Source organism: Lepeophtheirus salmonis, chromosome 4 (assembly GCF_016086655.4).
Source record: "Lepeophtheirus salmonis chromosome 4, UVic_Lsal_1.4, whole genome shotgun sequence".
NCBI classification, from domain to species: Eukaryota; Metazoa; Arthropoda; class Copepoda; order Siphonostomatoida; family Caligidae; genus Lepeophtheirus; species Lepeophtheirus salmonis.
This window is the reverse complement of record NC_052134.2, coordinates 14,495,499-14,511,674: the sequence shown is the minus strand read 5'-3', so window position 1 is coordinate 14,511,674 and position 16,176 is coordinate 14,495,499.

The following is a 16,176-nucleotide window of genomic DNA, read 5'->3' as shown; positions in this document are numbered from 1 at the left end:
ATCATGCAATTAAGAATAAGAAAAAATCATCGCCAATATCTTGGGACACTGGCCTGGCGAAGGCTTCCTTGGATTAAAAAAGTGGCTAGGACAAGGTTGCCACTCTTACTAACCCTGTTCCAAATGAAGAATCAAGACTTTGTGCGGATGCTTCCGACTATGGAATTGGTGCAGTGCTCGAACAGGCGGAAGGTTGTCAATTTCGCCCATTAGCTTTCTACAGTCAAGTATTGAAAGCCAGAGAAGTGAAAGAGGGTGCTTTTGCTCGTGAGCCTCTGGTAGTACGTCAATCTATAAGATATTTTGTTTATGTAATTGAAAGCAGGAATGTTTCTTGCTACACTGATCATAATCCTTTGTTGGCGACCCAATTCACTAAGAATCCTAAATGACTAATGAAGTATTATCGGTATTTTGCAGAGCAGAGCGAAAGAAACATAAAATTAACTCATATTTTAGTAAAATATTGTACCCACCGACTTATTTTTGCAAATTAATTTGCTTAAGTTAAATTTCATGCACTGGGAGCAGTGTCAGAGAGGACAAGGGAGAAAAGGTGCAAGCTGCTTATCCCTTGTCATAGTGGAGTAAAATTGATGGGCAAAATATACTTTGTGATGTTAGAACCAAGTTTGCAAGGCCTGTGGCGCTCAAAAGTTTAGTTCCCCAATTATTAAAAACAATAAGTCACACAGGGTGATGAAAAAGACATTAAGAAAAAATCAAGTCCAGTATTTTTGGACTCAGATGTCTTCCAAAATAAGGGACTACATAAGTCGTTGTGATTTTTGCAGCAAATCGAAGAAAATGGGATTAGCCTATTTACCGTTTAAAAAAATTAAATACTCACAAAAAAATTTAATCATATCCACCTTGATTTAATTTGGCCATTTCGAAAATACAAAGTGCGAACAATAGCTCTTACAGTGATAGACAGGGCAACTAAGTGGTTGGAAGTTTATCCTTTACCAAATACAAACACAGAAAACATCATTAACCAGCTGAGGAAGAACTGGTTTTGTCGATTTGGCTACCCTAAAATCATAGCAACTGACCGAGGATGTCAGTTTTTGGCATTAGTTTGGGAGAAACTGATGAATGATTTTAATAACCAAAATATAAAGACAACCCCCCTATTCCTTGTCCAAATTATTACGTTGCAAGATTAGTTTTTGGAGAGGATATTTGATCGTATGGTTCATCATGAGAAAAGCGTTCCAAAATAAATAATTACCGACCATAACAACAGGAACACAAGGAAAAGTATTTCCAATTCTGCATACAAAAAAATAATGAACGCTACTATTAATTCTTCCTTGAAACCTTTCTTTAGCGGACCTTATAAAGTACTCCGGAGGTGTAGAAAAAGTTTTATTATTGAGCAGAATGGTAAAATCAAATCTATTTCAATGCCAAAAACTGTTTGAATGGGGAAGTGTGTAGTGACTGCTACTTAAGCATTTTATATTAATATTAGTAAGGGTCCTTAGACTAAAAAGTAAATTTTTCACTTAGCTAGGATAACTTAGTAAAAATTAGCAAGGCTGTTTCCAATTTTTTGAGAATGCAAGCTATGGGAAGAGTGGTAACGCTGTATAATTCTTTTTTAAACTTATATTTCCGTAAGTATTTTAGATAAGGGGTGAGGAAGTATTTATTAAATAAGGGGAATACCAGTTACTACAAAATAATGCTAATAATATTTTCCTTTAGATTTCTACTTTTTATTATTAGGGAGTAATTGTTCCTCAAGCAAAAGTAGTGTACTGAATTATGGTTTTTTGCTCATGTGTGTATAGACCTGGGATTAGGAGGATAAAATTATATTTTCTGGTGTTTCTAATCCGTTCTTCTTTTCTATTTGTTGTATTCTTTATAATTGTATCTGACAGTGTAGAGTGAGTAATGAATTAGCACTCATAATTTTTACTAGTGAGTTTCTTTGTGAGGTGTCTTAGGACACTACATGTTGAACTATTTATTTTCAAATTATGAAAGGCAAAATTGTACGTGTTACATAATTACAACTTTCCAAGTAAGTTAATGAGCTCTATTTAAAGAAAGAAAGTAAATTGTAAAAGTAAAAACCAATTGTACATTCCACTGAAAATTAATAAATAAACATACTTTCATATCCCCTTTTGATTACACAATGAACCCAAATAAAAACATTTTTCTTCGTTTGTTTCTTTCAACACAAAATCAGATACAAAATAACCATTAAAACGAGATAAAAAATGTTTTTTTCATATTCAAAAATAAGATTTATGGAGCATCACTTAATCCAGAAATATTGTTATATTTTGTCTTTCTTGGAGACTTGGGCTACTAGTAAAAGTTTGTCATTCTATGACAAATCTATTTTACTTGATGACTTTGAGATGTAGCAACTCAAATAAGATATTTAAGCAGTTCAGAAATTTGAATCAGGAATTAATGAGATAGGTAGCAGGGCTGTGACTACGGACAGGTAGGTTGCTACAGACCTTTTAATAAAATTTTGTTGTCAATTTGTCTTAAAAATAACGTTTTTTAATCAAAAAAGGAGTACATATCGTTTATTTCTTTTTTCTAGAAAACGGTTATTTGTCAATAAAAAACATTATCTCAGTCAGTTTTGTAAAAGAACCTTCTCCCCAAGAATGAGAAAAATACTAGTAATCACCTTGATAAGTAGGGTTGAATTGTTTCATTACAGAGAACTTAACCCTTTCAAACCTTTAAGTCATATAAAAGAATTTTTTGCTTTTATGTTAATTTTTTTAAGGATCATACTGATATTATTTAAAATAACAATTATTTAATTTATTTTATATAATATTATTCAATATAATTTTTTTTTTTGCTCATACCGTTTGATGAGAAAAAGTTTGTGTGCCAGTGGGTACGAAAGTATTTTCTTATCCTTAAATTTCAAAGTTTATGTTTTCTTATTTATTATATAGGGGTTTCAAATAAGAAGTGTTATTTTGATATTCAAAGGAAAATGACATTTTTTGGGATAAATGATCGGATGTTTATTCAATAACTTCTTTCCCATTCTCCTTCGCCTGCCTGATGCTTCAAACTGTCCGCACGGTCACGCCGACGATGTCTGAAATTCTTTTTGAATCAACATCTGCTTCGAGAATATCCAAAACCCTTTGCCTTTTTGATTTCTGTTCACTCATTTTTTGTCCGATTTTGATTAATCAAAAGAATGTGCAAGAAAAACAAGACATGGTTCGGAAAATAGCTTGAAATATCACCTGCAACATTAATTAGCGAAAAAAAAAATTAATACGGTGAAAATTTCCCTGTTTCTCTCTGTATATCAACATATATTTCATTAAGAGATAATTTCCTTAATAAAAAAAAATGTAATAAAGCTTAGAAGTTTTTGTTTTCAAATGTGAACAAATGATGATATTAAGTAGCTTACAAAATATTAAAAACTAACTTTTGATGAATCAATAAAAAATATGAAACATAGGTCGGCATCTTAGCTATATAAAAAAAAATTTAAAAATTGCCCAATATTCAATATTGAATTTATGGGATACTGGGAATTGTGTCCCATGGGAAAAAAAAGGCTAAAACAGGGTTTTGTGCCATACTCCATTCCATTCATTTGTCCTTGAAGAACATGGTAAATTTTATAGAGCCCTCTACAAGAATTTTTTTTCACTAATACAATTGTACCTATTAAATCTTATATTCACATGAATGGTTTCACAAAATGTTAGTCTAATTGAATAATTCATTATTCTTATCAACATCAGATACTTGATGGTTGAAATTGAATATGATGATGTGACTGGCTGATATCTATAATGACGTCATTTAGCAGAGTCAAATTATATATGAGATGGTTTTTATATCCGACTTGGATGTGTTCTTAAGATTAACATCAAATTTTTTGAAATAAACAACTCTTATTTTCAATTAACTTTCATCAATTTCCTTTAGAATAATTTAAATTATCTGACTTTACGTTTTATAAACTCAAAACGGGTATTAAATAGGATTTTGATACAAATTTATATAATTATTCACTAAGGTGATTGCCTCGTCATTTGACAAAAATCTTTCCAATCCACGTTTTATACTCGGATTTATTGCACTTAAACTGTAACAACTGAGCAATACTGGATTTTGTCAATTTTTACAAAAACACTCGCATTAGCTCACTCAAACGCTTGTTATATAACAAATGTACCTCCAAAATGGCTGAAATTTTTGTGAGTAACTGTCAACCGATGCCAAATAAATATAATTATCTTTGATTTACACGTGCTGCCATCTTCGTGTTCAGTCGGAAACTATTCAGACCACTATTGTAGTTAATACAATATTTGACTAATTATACTGAGTAATTCATACTTTAGAAGCTGGAAAATATAATTTAATTTTAATATGTTTCATATCCAATGTATTTGATTAGTATCTATTGATTAAATGTAAGTCATCTAATTGACTAATTTATATTTAATTTTTGAACTTTTAAAGCAACCTTTTTTTATTAGTTGTTTATTAAATATCCCATAAGGAAATACAAAGTGAAACTCATAAGATCAATCAAAAATGAACATTTTTTTTTGGTGGAAATCTTTTGAAGCTGTAATATTATATTTATTCTTAGTTTTAGATATAACATAAGCCAATTGAATAAAAAATATTTACTTTCATGTAAGATAATATGTAATTATAATTAAAATGTAATTGTTATAATCATTATTTTCATCTTTATGGTTATTTAATTTCGAAACATTGCCTTGGATCGTAACTCTACTCTAAATACGTGATTACAAAAAAAGACTATAACGAACAAATTTATTGCGGTTGAAGGATTTAATGGTCATTTTTATAGTTTACGGTTTAAATAACAATCATCAACGAAGGTTTAAACCAATTATGGTCGCTTTAAGACCTTAATTTTAGTTGCAAAGTGTAATATCTGAATGACGCGTCCACACATAATAACTGAAAGTTGCTAATAAGGCAAATTTGAAAGGCAAGACACTGTATCCTTTTTTTTCAACTTTTTCTTTTCCCCTTTGTTGGTCAAGTCTGCTACTGGATACAAATGCACGATGTGATTTTGGAAAAAACGTTAATATTTTTGGACTGATACATTCGAAGATAAATAGGAAATCCAACATATCCAAACTAAATGATTGATCTTTTTTCTTCTTTGCCACATATTTTCTCTTTCTAATCAATATATATATCAATATATTAGCTCTAATGGAACCATTGATTTTACATGGCCGTAATAACGATTTGAAGTTATTATTAAATTATTTTCATTATGAAGTACATAAACAATAATATCATTTAAGAATTTTAATTTCTGGCATGTTACTATATTTTTCAAAATCAGAGCGACATAAATATTATGTAGTCAGATACCAAGTAATGTTTCATGAATCAGTGAGCCCAAAATAATAGTTACACTATTTTAATTTGGTGTAAAATTTCAAAAGTCATATTTAAAAAAAAAATGTATTTTAGACTTTTTTAATAGGGATGGATTTTGGTTATTTTTTATTTTTTTTGGAACTGGGCACACACGTCTACTTAAACTTCATATTTTGAGTACATTGTGGCTGTATAATCTTAATTAAGAAGAACTTGTTTCAATACAGAATATTGAAACTAAGTGAATGATGAGTACAGGCAAACTTGTAAATCGTTAGCATTTTTGATCAAAAAATAAAACCGTCAATTGATATGACAATTCTGAAATTTTTGAAGAATGTATGAGAGGAAAGCAGCTTAGCTGTCATCCTGTTTCATTAAATTAGCTGCTCATTCCTGAGATGAAGGTAATAAAAAAGTTCCAACCCGTATCTAGAAGTTCATATAGGGTGGAGTAACTCATCAGAGCTCTCACGCTTAAAAAGGGCACAGGATTGACATCCTTTATTATAGGTGTTATCTTAACAAGCTATTGTCCACTTCCACTTTTGAATATTTCATCGTAAGCATTTCTTGCTGAGTTTTCAATTACCTGTGAATGGTGATAGGTTTATGACAAGTACAGGTTACTCTCCAATAATAAAAAAAATGAATACCTCCATTAAACTGTACCCTCTGACAATTAATTACTATTATATTTAAAATATGCAAAACATGAAACAAAAAAGTCTTAAAAGTCCACAAAAAAAAAAAAAAAATTACCCTTACTCTGTAAATGGATTAGTTTTTAATCTGGTAACTCCTTTCATTAGAGGGAGGATTATAAAAGATTAGTGACTTTATTAATGACTCTTGTAACTATATGACACAAATATGACTCTGGACAATTTGGTGTGAAACCTTGAAATATCTTGCATGGGTCCTCATGTACTACAGAGAATTGGCCTATGCTGTTTTTTTAACTCTTCCGGATCCAGTTTCGCCTTTTTGACTGAGTTCTTCTTCTAAGTGTTATGTTTTTAATGGCCACCATGTAGCACCACTGACCAGTAAAGCTTCGAAATATGATGGCCTATGATGGGCACTTTATACAAATAAAAGATGAGAAAACCAAGGATTCATCCTGATTTAGGGTCTAAGGGACGATTTATACCAATTAGGTTATCATTTTTATTACATTTTTCAGAGGAGTGATACTATGTATGGATTTTTAGCGTTTATGTCATCATCTTTCCTCATATTGCCCTCCTTAAGGCTGATGACCTAAACTATGAGTAGCTCCAATGTTAAAAATAGAGCAAGGAAGAAGTGAAAATGAGTTTGGATTTATTTATAAATATAAAATATCTTCGATAAGGTAGAAAAGTAAATTTTCCCTAAAATATTAAAAAAACATTTCTAAATTTAATATTGTAATATCTACCAGAAAAATATTATGGTAATTTATTGTTATTAACTGTCCCTAAACGAACCAATATTTCCATATAGTGGCAAATGGAAGTATAAGTAATAATGTACAACGTATATACATAAGTATATTGGTAATGAAATATACAGTGTAGAGAAGCAAAACGTGGACTGCCAATTAATGTGTTTTTTTCTTATTACTATTGAAAGATTTAGCGATTATTTTTTGATATTCTGTTTTTGCTGTCCTTTTTACATAAACAAACTATACTAATCATCTAGTCCTTTATTCATCATGAGAGAGCAACAAGCAAAAAGGCAGCGCATCTCAGATCTCTGAGATGCTGGAGTTGATTTTATGAAGATTACGGACATTGCTAAGCGTTGTAGTAGCCTGGTTTTTAAGTGGTTTTAAGTTTAAGTGGTTTAAGGTTCTCAGCGTAGTGTCCACTGATGGAAAGAAGATGCTTCCGTTCTTTTTCAAGGCTGGACAGAAAATAAGTCAAGAGACCTACCATAAGGTGCTTAGGTACACCATCTTGCCATGGCTGAAGTACAAACTACCCCGAGGGTAAATACGTGTGGAATCAGGACGGTGCCGCCTCTCAAACTTCCGCCAAGTACCAAAAGTTCTGCGCAGATAACATGGCTCGATTCTAGTCCAAAGAGATACAGCTCCATTCCTCACCAGATTTGAACCCGCTGGACTTATATATATGGGGCACTTTAAAGAGGGATACGAACAGGACCTCACATCCAAATGTGGACGCACTGAAATCTTTCAAATTGGCTGCATAGGACCACTTATCATCAACTCCTGCATGGCCTTCAGACGACGTATAAAGACTTTGATTGATAATGAAGGTGGCCATATTGAGTGACAAAAGTTTTGCAAAAACTTTATCTACATATTTTGTTAACATTATTTTTTTTGCCTCATATTGAAAATATAAAATTATTGAGGTATTCCTAAATCCATATCTCGAGTCCACGTTTTTCGGCACTGTCCTGTAAATCTACTTTTATAAGCGTGATCGGTAATTTTGGCGCTAAGGTTTTTGCCTCTTAAAGGTTTTGCGGTATGGTATTTTCGCCGCCTTTTTATATTTTCTTATTACCGGTTCGAACTTTGCTTTTGATATTTCCTGTTGTATCTCAGATGTAGATCTAAAGAAGAAGAAAAATGAAAATAGTAAAGAAATAAAGAAGGAATAGTGTTCAAAGGGAAAAAGAGTAAGGAGTCACAGATCCAAGATTATGAGTCTATTTCTAAAGGGAGAATTGATTGTTAGCACCTTACTCATAGTCATAATCTTAGATCATACTTGAAGAAATGTAAAAACCCTTATTGATAGAAACATATGAATGTTTCAACAATAAATACTATACAAAAAATGGCTAGAATATGACTAACAGCAAACTCACGAAGAGGTGAAAATATATGTAGCAAAATTATTGGCGGTAATATGACCCAAAACTTTAATTATTTTACATTCTTTGGTTTCATTTGTTAATAGAACTAATATACCACCGTTTCCTTTATACATATTTGCATTAACATTCTACTTGTGTCTAGATAGTTCATCATGTTTTAAGTATCCAAAACGCAAAGCTCATCTAGGATAAAGGAACATACGACTTACCACTCAGTTAATGCTAAATTTAATTTCTCATTGATTCAATTATTAAAGATTTCATTTATATTGTCTATTTTATAGTTTCATTAATCAATTAATTTAATATTAAAACCTAATAATCTAATATATATGAAATAATTTTAGTTCTTAATTGATGATTATTTCGAATGTAATCTATTTCCTCGTTAATGTAATAAACAAATTTGGAGAGGTGGAGGATAATATTGGCTAAAGAATCTTCTGCATCTTTTCATATTTTTCCCTCAATCAAAGGTATTCATACAGAGGGTTGAGGATTCAACTTCATATATTGACATTCACATTGCTTCAAGTGAAATTGTCGCGTTCATTCAGTCAGACTTTATGTTATTCGTATGCACAACTGTTAGGAATTCCAAAACAGTTTTTACACTTGAACACGAAAGGTTGATAATTTCCCAAGGTGATGAGTTAATACACGTCGGACTCAGAGAGACTCTACACAATTCTTGTTTAGAGTTAGAATCCGAAGAGTGATTTAACTGTCAATAAAATATTGGAGTTATATAAGAATATCTTGCCGAACCGGATCCACTATATTCCTTCCAAAGGCGGAGTTGGAAGAACAGATAAAATCCCTTTTATTAATATGATCGACTGGGAGTGAGAAGTGAGGGAGGTTTCCCTTTCTAGTTTATGTTCCGTGCGTCTGTTTGCCACTTTTTCCTTCCTCATAAACATCTATTTCTCTTCAAAATCTAGGTATTTAGTTATCGAATTATTAGTTTATTCTGCTGTCCGAAAATATCAACCTTTAATTTGTAGGAATTCCCAATTCCGGACACTGTCGATAAATTGAATTTGTCTTATATTATTATACAGTGATTATTTTGCAAAAAATATCAGAAAATGTAGCAAATAAATCAAATACTTTTGTCAAAAAAAATTGTCTAATAAACGAAATATCTTCACATCCCCACACACTAGAAATATAGAAGTGTTAGATTTTTACTGCAAATTATAAGAACTTTGAAATTTAAAGTTTTATTTCTCAAAAAGTACATCCCCAATCGATTTGAAATTTTACAGAATTATTTAAAAATGTTTAAAAATTACATAACAATCTCTTTTTATATCCTAGGTTGAAGTACAAAATAATTGCTACGACGTACCTGTTACATGTCCGACAATTTACAACGTCCAACGATGCGTTACTTAGCCTAGTATTAATTAAATTAATGAATCGTACAGAAATGTGTATGAATATTTAAATTTAAAAAAAAGTTAATGAATTGCAATCTGTAAGTATAATATGTAGATTGTACATAGTCTGATAATTTATGCGGATTTGACAAATAAATAAACACTTTTCTATCTAACTTTTTTTATGGTTTGCAACATAGATTGTATGTAGAAACAAGTTAGAAAAGTATTATAATATATTTACAAGTACATATTTGTTTTTTCTTGTAGGAAACAAGGGAAAATGCTTTTTTCTATTCTGAAAGTAATATTAACTAGTGGTACATAGTACCGTCATTGCCCGGGGTAACTAGGCATAAACTAAGCGATCATTTTTATTGTAATAATATATGATATAATTCCCGTGAGTTCCCCAGTGTTACTCTCCGTTTTTCATGAGCACACTCACACATAGTTGTTTAATACTTGGATATTCTCTCCTCAAGAATAAAAACATAAGGATGATTCCTTCATATTTAAAAAAAGATATGATGTGACTCGCTCGTTGCTAAACTTAATCTAAAGTGTCATTCCTTATTTTTAGTTTTATAATGTATTTATCTTCTCCTTTTTTTTAAAATATGAATTTTATCTACGCATACTCGTTCTTATAAGTGAGTCCTCAACTCATATTTCACAGTTTAGAGCTGTCAGAGTTGATTTGTACGCCTATGAGATTTTGTGTATTTTGTTTATACAACTTTCTTTGCTTGTTGTATATAATATGACGTGCACACTCTATTGTAGTGTTATTAAGATAAACTCAAAAATAAATGTACAATGTACATACATACAGATATGTATTTGCTTTATAAATACAGAAATTATACCATCGAAGATACCTTAAATGTTATTTGTAATGTCCCCCCCCCCTCCCTACATTCCCGGATTACTGCTCTTTTCCGATGTTGTGTTATTTTTTGAGTGATTTTTTTTTTACCCTGCTCAAATGGTGTGTTGATTTTAAAAATTCGAAAAAACTGAGTATATTTCATATTTATTATATTACCATGGTTGGTTTTTTTTTTTCATATAACCTTGTCTAGTGTTTTGGACCTGTTCTTAATTTTCTGACTATTTAATCATTTTAATAAGTTTTTTCTCACCCTTATAATATTTACATATGTATAATATGACATTGTAAGAAATTACACGATCTAACAGGAACTAAATAGTATTACATCATTTGTGCTCATTAAGATTAACAAATTTGCTGAATTTCTAAATAAAAAGTTGGTAAGTAATACATCAAGTAAATACTGAAAACAGGGCCATCCATAGTGTGGGCAGGGCCTGTCGCAAAGATACATCTGTGGCTCTTTTTAGAATGTAATTTTTTTTAAATGTTTTACTTTTATAGTAAGTAAAATGTGTACTTTCTATTTTAATTATAACCATTTATCTAAGAAAACAAATGATTTCCAAATGTTTTTTTTCAATAATGTTTGTCAATTGAAGTTTCCTTTGATAAAAATACGTTTTATTGGGAAAATGTATCTATATCTATGTTTTTGGGGATTTAAAAAAATAATGATATGTATATTAGGACTGGGACCGTACACTAAACCCAAGGTTCGGTACAAACCACGGTACACCCTTCAAGATACGCAGCTTGGACGGTTTGTGTATAATGTGTTTATTTTTTTAATGTAATAAATATCGTTTTTCAAGTTTTTTTCGAAAATTTATTGTTTAATAATTTATTTTCTTTACAAATATACCTAATTTATATAATAAAAAAACTTGATATAAAATATACACGGGTAATATGATACAATTATTCATTAATTTATACGTTTTTTTTTTTAAATATGGGTTTTCCTCATTTTCTATAAATAAACAAGACCAATTAGCAGGAACAATATCGCAAGCTGCCGCAAAAATTATTTTGCTTGATACTTATGTACTCGTAGTTGGGAGGTATCGATACGCTAGCTTGGAAAAATTGTAAAATCTATTTAAATTATCCCTCCATCATACCATTGAGTTTTGTCTACTGGGATGTATTTTATCAATTTGTAAGTCTTCATTTCTTTTTGCATAAACAAATAGCTAAATTATTTCTTATATAATAGGATGCTTATAAATTAAAATATTACCTCACTATCTAAATCTATTAATTCTATTTGAAAAAAAACAACAAAATTTTATAACGTCAAAATATTTAATATGTGATTATATATATATATACATGTACTGTCGTACAGTACTTAACAGCTGTACAACCCCATACTATACCAGCCCTAATGTATATATCCCCTGGGCCCAGGGAAATGCAGAGAATGCCTCTGTACATCCTATAACGTGGTATGGGTGAAAGTATTTCATTGAATACCCATTAATAAATGGATAATGTGTATTTCATACTCTATCGACTCAAATCGACCTAGTTTGACTTGACTTAAGTCGTCCAAAAAATATTTTTTTGTTGTACTTTAAAATTCGTCCGATAAGAAAACAAACAAAGATTTTTATTTTCCCTAATTCCCTCGTCTATAAAAATACTTTATTAAAATATAATTTAGTATCTTGAAGAAGTACATCTCTATTTTGACTCCCTTTACTAAAGATAAATTTACTTAAATGCATAATAACTCTATAGGAATATATGAAAGGAAAATAAATACCTCAAACAAATATCATAATTCATGAAATGTTTTTCTCCTATGTATGTATCCAAAAGAAAGTTGTATTAATTTATAACATTTCATTCATCACAAGTTGATATAATTTATGTTCAGCCAGATGTGTAGGAGATGTAATTTACAGCCTTGAGTGTCATAAACAGTGATGCTAATCGTTTATTTTTTGGAGCGTGGAGAAGAAACAGAAAATAAACATGGGGACCCAGACAATTTGAGGAATGTTTTAGAGGGGAGAAGCTTGGCTATCATAATGTTTCAACAGACCATCTACAATCAACTGTGAGAAGAGGAGAAAGAAATAAACAAGGACATTGGCATGAATTACTCCGATATCAATCCGTAATTGTAACTCAAGTTTTGAATATAATTGAATTAATTAGGTTAGGAAGTTCACTACTCAGGAATTAAATAATTGCTGAGGAAAAGAAAATTCCTTCCTTCTTCAGATTACCAACTCCAAAAAAACAGCAACGGTGAGCTAAAAAATACAGTACACATTAAACTAATTCTTCAACAACTCATGGGTGTTACTATTCGTCATTCTTGAGTATACACACTGGTGATTACATTTAATGCTTAAATGCTCTCTCTTCAATAATTAAAGAAATATTATAAGGGCATTGTAAAATTTATAACGCTGTTGAGGTTTCAAACAGCAATAACAAAACTTGCACGAGCTGAGGATTTACAACCCTAAGTAAAGGTGTCACAACAAGAGGCTATTTTCCCTAGTGATGAAAATCGCTTGTATTTTAGCTATGTTAATATGAAAGAAACCGAATATTATCATGGTAAACCAGATAATTTGCAGATTGTTTTGAAGGAGAGCGGCTAATCTGTCATACCATTTCATTAAACTAGCTACAAGCACGAGGGACAGAAGGAAATAAACCAGTATATGGGCGAAAATAATGTCGATGTCTATCCTCCATTCTACTCGGACTCCAACACCTGACTCACAAATATTACTCTGCAACAAATCCTCAAGGTTACGCTCAGACTTTTATGAGTGCACACAAATGTGCAAGCTGGTTTGAATATAACTGTTTGTAGTAGAAAAGGAAGTTTACTATCCATGAGTTTCATTTTAAAATTCTAACAATTAGTGTAACGTAGAAAAACATATGTACACAAAACACTTTTATAGTATATATTTTTTCCGCCATACATCCTTTCTTTCCTATACGCATTCGGCCGTCCATTCTTCCCATCCAAGCCCCTATTGGGCTCCCCTATCTGTGAAGTATCCGAGAATATTATAGATTGATTGACCCATATATTTCCCGAAACTGCCTTGATCCCTTTCCCTCTGCTCGGGATAGCATAGAGTATTGAGAGGGTGCTTACTACTAAAGTCTCAATTTGTATCGTGTGAGAACTGGAAGATTGAGTACGAGACAGACAGGCATTCCTAATATCACGATGCTTAAGGGATTCCAAGATAATGCTCGAAGAAATAAATGGAACGCATGAGAGTGGATGTTTTATTATAGACTTTGATAATACTCTCCTGAGAGTTAGAAACTCTCTCGCACTAGGGGTGAAAACTATGCTCCATATATGTCCCACTGAAATTAATCCGTTCGATATATAGATCTCTTCGGCAATGATGAAACGTGTGTTATAATTTATTGGTTCGTTTGGATTCAGAGGAGGGGGGGGGGAGGCTGAAGTTATGATAGAGGACCAAAATATATCCATGTTCGACCATGTGCCCTCTATTTTCTTGACGAATTGAATAGTTTCAATTGGCCCATTAAGGCTCTTGCACTCTATTTTACATTATTTTTATTCGTGACGCCCAAAAATATTTGCTCAGACGTAGGGCGTCTGAACCAAGATAAATTGAGTAATTTCTAGAGTGCTTCGGTTGGGATAACTTCCATCCTCCAGTCACTAATGGGGGTGTTCATTTTCTTTAGAGATATGTAGGTTTTTATTGTGCCTCAGATGAATTGTCGTTTTATTTTCTCTATGTATTCACAGGTGTTTCTCGAGTAGGGTATATATTGCAGCAAGTGTACTACCTTTGGGATGATGTAGATTCTCTCTGCTTTGGTCTTATCAAGCTTATTGCGAAGGATTTTTGAGAAATGTGATGAAGACTTTTGTAATCTATTGATAAGTTTTACTTCGTTACCTTTTCGCTTATTTTTGAGCTCGAAGCAATGAAAAACCCTAGGAGCATGGTCCTTTCTACGATTTCGAATTCAGGTCAGTATATCTAAATGTATGATTTGATAGACGTGATCACTTTTATTTTCTAGTTATTTATTTTAATACCCGATCAGTTTTTAAAATTGCCCATGGTTTTGAGCTCAGCGTAAATCAAAGTCCGTATTTCTGAAGGAGATCCCGTGAAAATAATTTCAAATCATCCGCATATAGCTGTATTTTCAGATGTCTTAGTTTTGTTTTCATAACTTTGATGTTCTTGGAGGATGACAGGGTCTCATTGAGGACATTTATGGATAGTAGGAGAAGTGTCGGACTAAGAGGGATTTCCTACAGGCAGTCTCTACACTTTAAAAGCTTCCTCCTCTATTTAGGAGTTAAATAACGGCTAAGGAAAAGAAAATTCACTCTTCATTTGGTCGCCTACTCCAAAGAAACGGGTTAGCTAAAATTGTATAACCGATTAGCATCACTGGTCAATGATCATAAACCACTTAATTTCTTACGTACCGAGTCATTGATTTTTTTTTTACAGCAGGATGGAAACATAGTGGTTCTAAATTCCGATTTTATTAAGATAAGCCAAAGACACCTAACTTTTTAATCAATCACATATAAAATAATAATTAACTATTAAAAAAAATCCAGACAGTCCTACGAAACTATCAAAAACTCGAACTTGAACAAACGGCCAAATTATCTCTTTAAAGGTTTTTATTATATCGACTAAAAATATCGTAGGCTAACACATAGTTGATGACATTAGAATTAAATAATAGACTTTTTGTTAGTATCACCTTCAAACGATACGTGTACAAGTTTGTCCTCTGTCAGACAATTTATAGCATTGTGAGAGAAGGAAGTTTTGTAATTGTTAAAAAAATGGAAAAAATAAATAATTTTATGTGTTAATGAAGAACTAATTTTTCATACAAAATATTACTGAATCCCAGGATTGCCGTGATGAACATTATGGGAGACTATGCTAGTGATATCAACCGGTGAAAAATGGTGTTTGCTAAAATCAAACGAAGCGATATGAGCGTCGAAGACGATGCATGCTTTGGACGTCTGAAAGAGGCAGTTACAGGTAAAAAAAAAAAAAAATCCAGGTTTAAAAAAAATTTATAGTCGTAAAATGAAGTTTATTAACATTGCTGAGACTCTACAAACCCGTGCAGATAAATTGGAACCGAATTTATTTAGCTTATTTATCTTGAGAGGTTATGTTGAATGTATTTACATTTTTCCGAGAAAAAAACAACGGAACATTCCACCAAAAAAAGTGCGATGAGATTGAACTCCATTCGCAGAGCTCTCTGCCCCTGATATCATCATACTCCTGATTTACACAAAAAGTACCGTCTACACCATCATTAATAGGTACAAAACCAGAGGTATGTCCAGCAGGTAAAAACACAGTCCTAAGAGTAACAGAAAGAGGACCCCCATGTTCCTGGCTGGGCTAAAGATGTCCAGGAATATCAATTAGAACTTAGGGTATAAGAGCTACATCCTAAAGGTGAAACTCCTGTTAACAGATTCAATAAATCTCACCATAGAGGATAAGTGCAAAAAGATCATGTCTTCCTTGAAGAACACTGGCGGTCATTTGTAATTCTTCTCAAATGAGAATATATTCACTGTTGACAAGAAGTGAACCCTACTTTATTTATTAAGGCCAAGCAAAA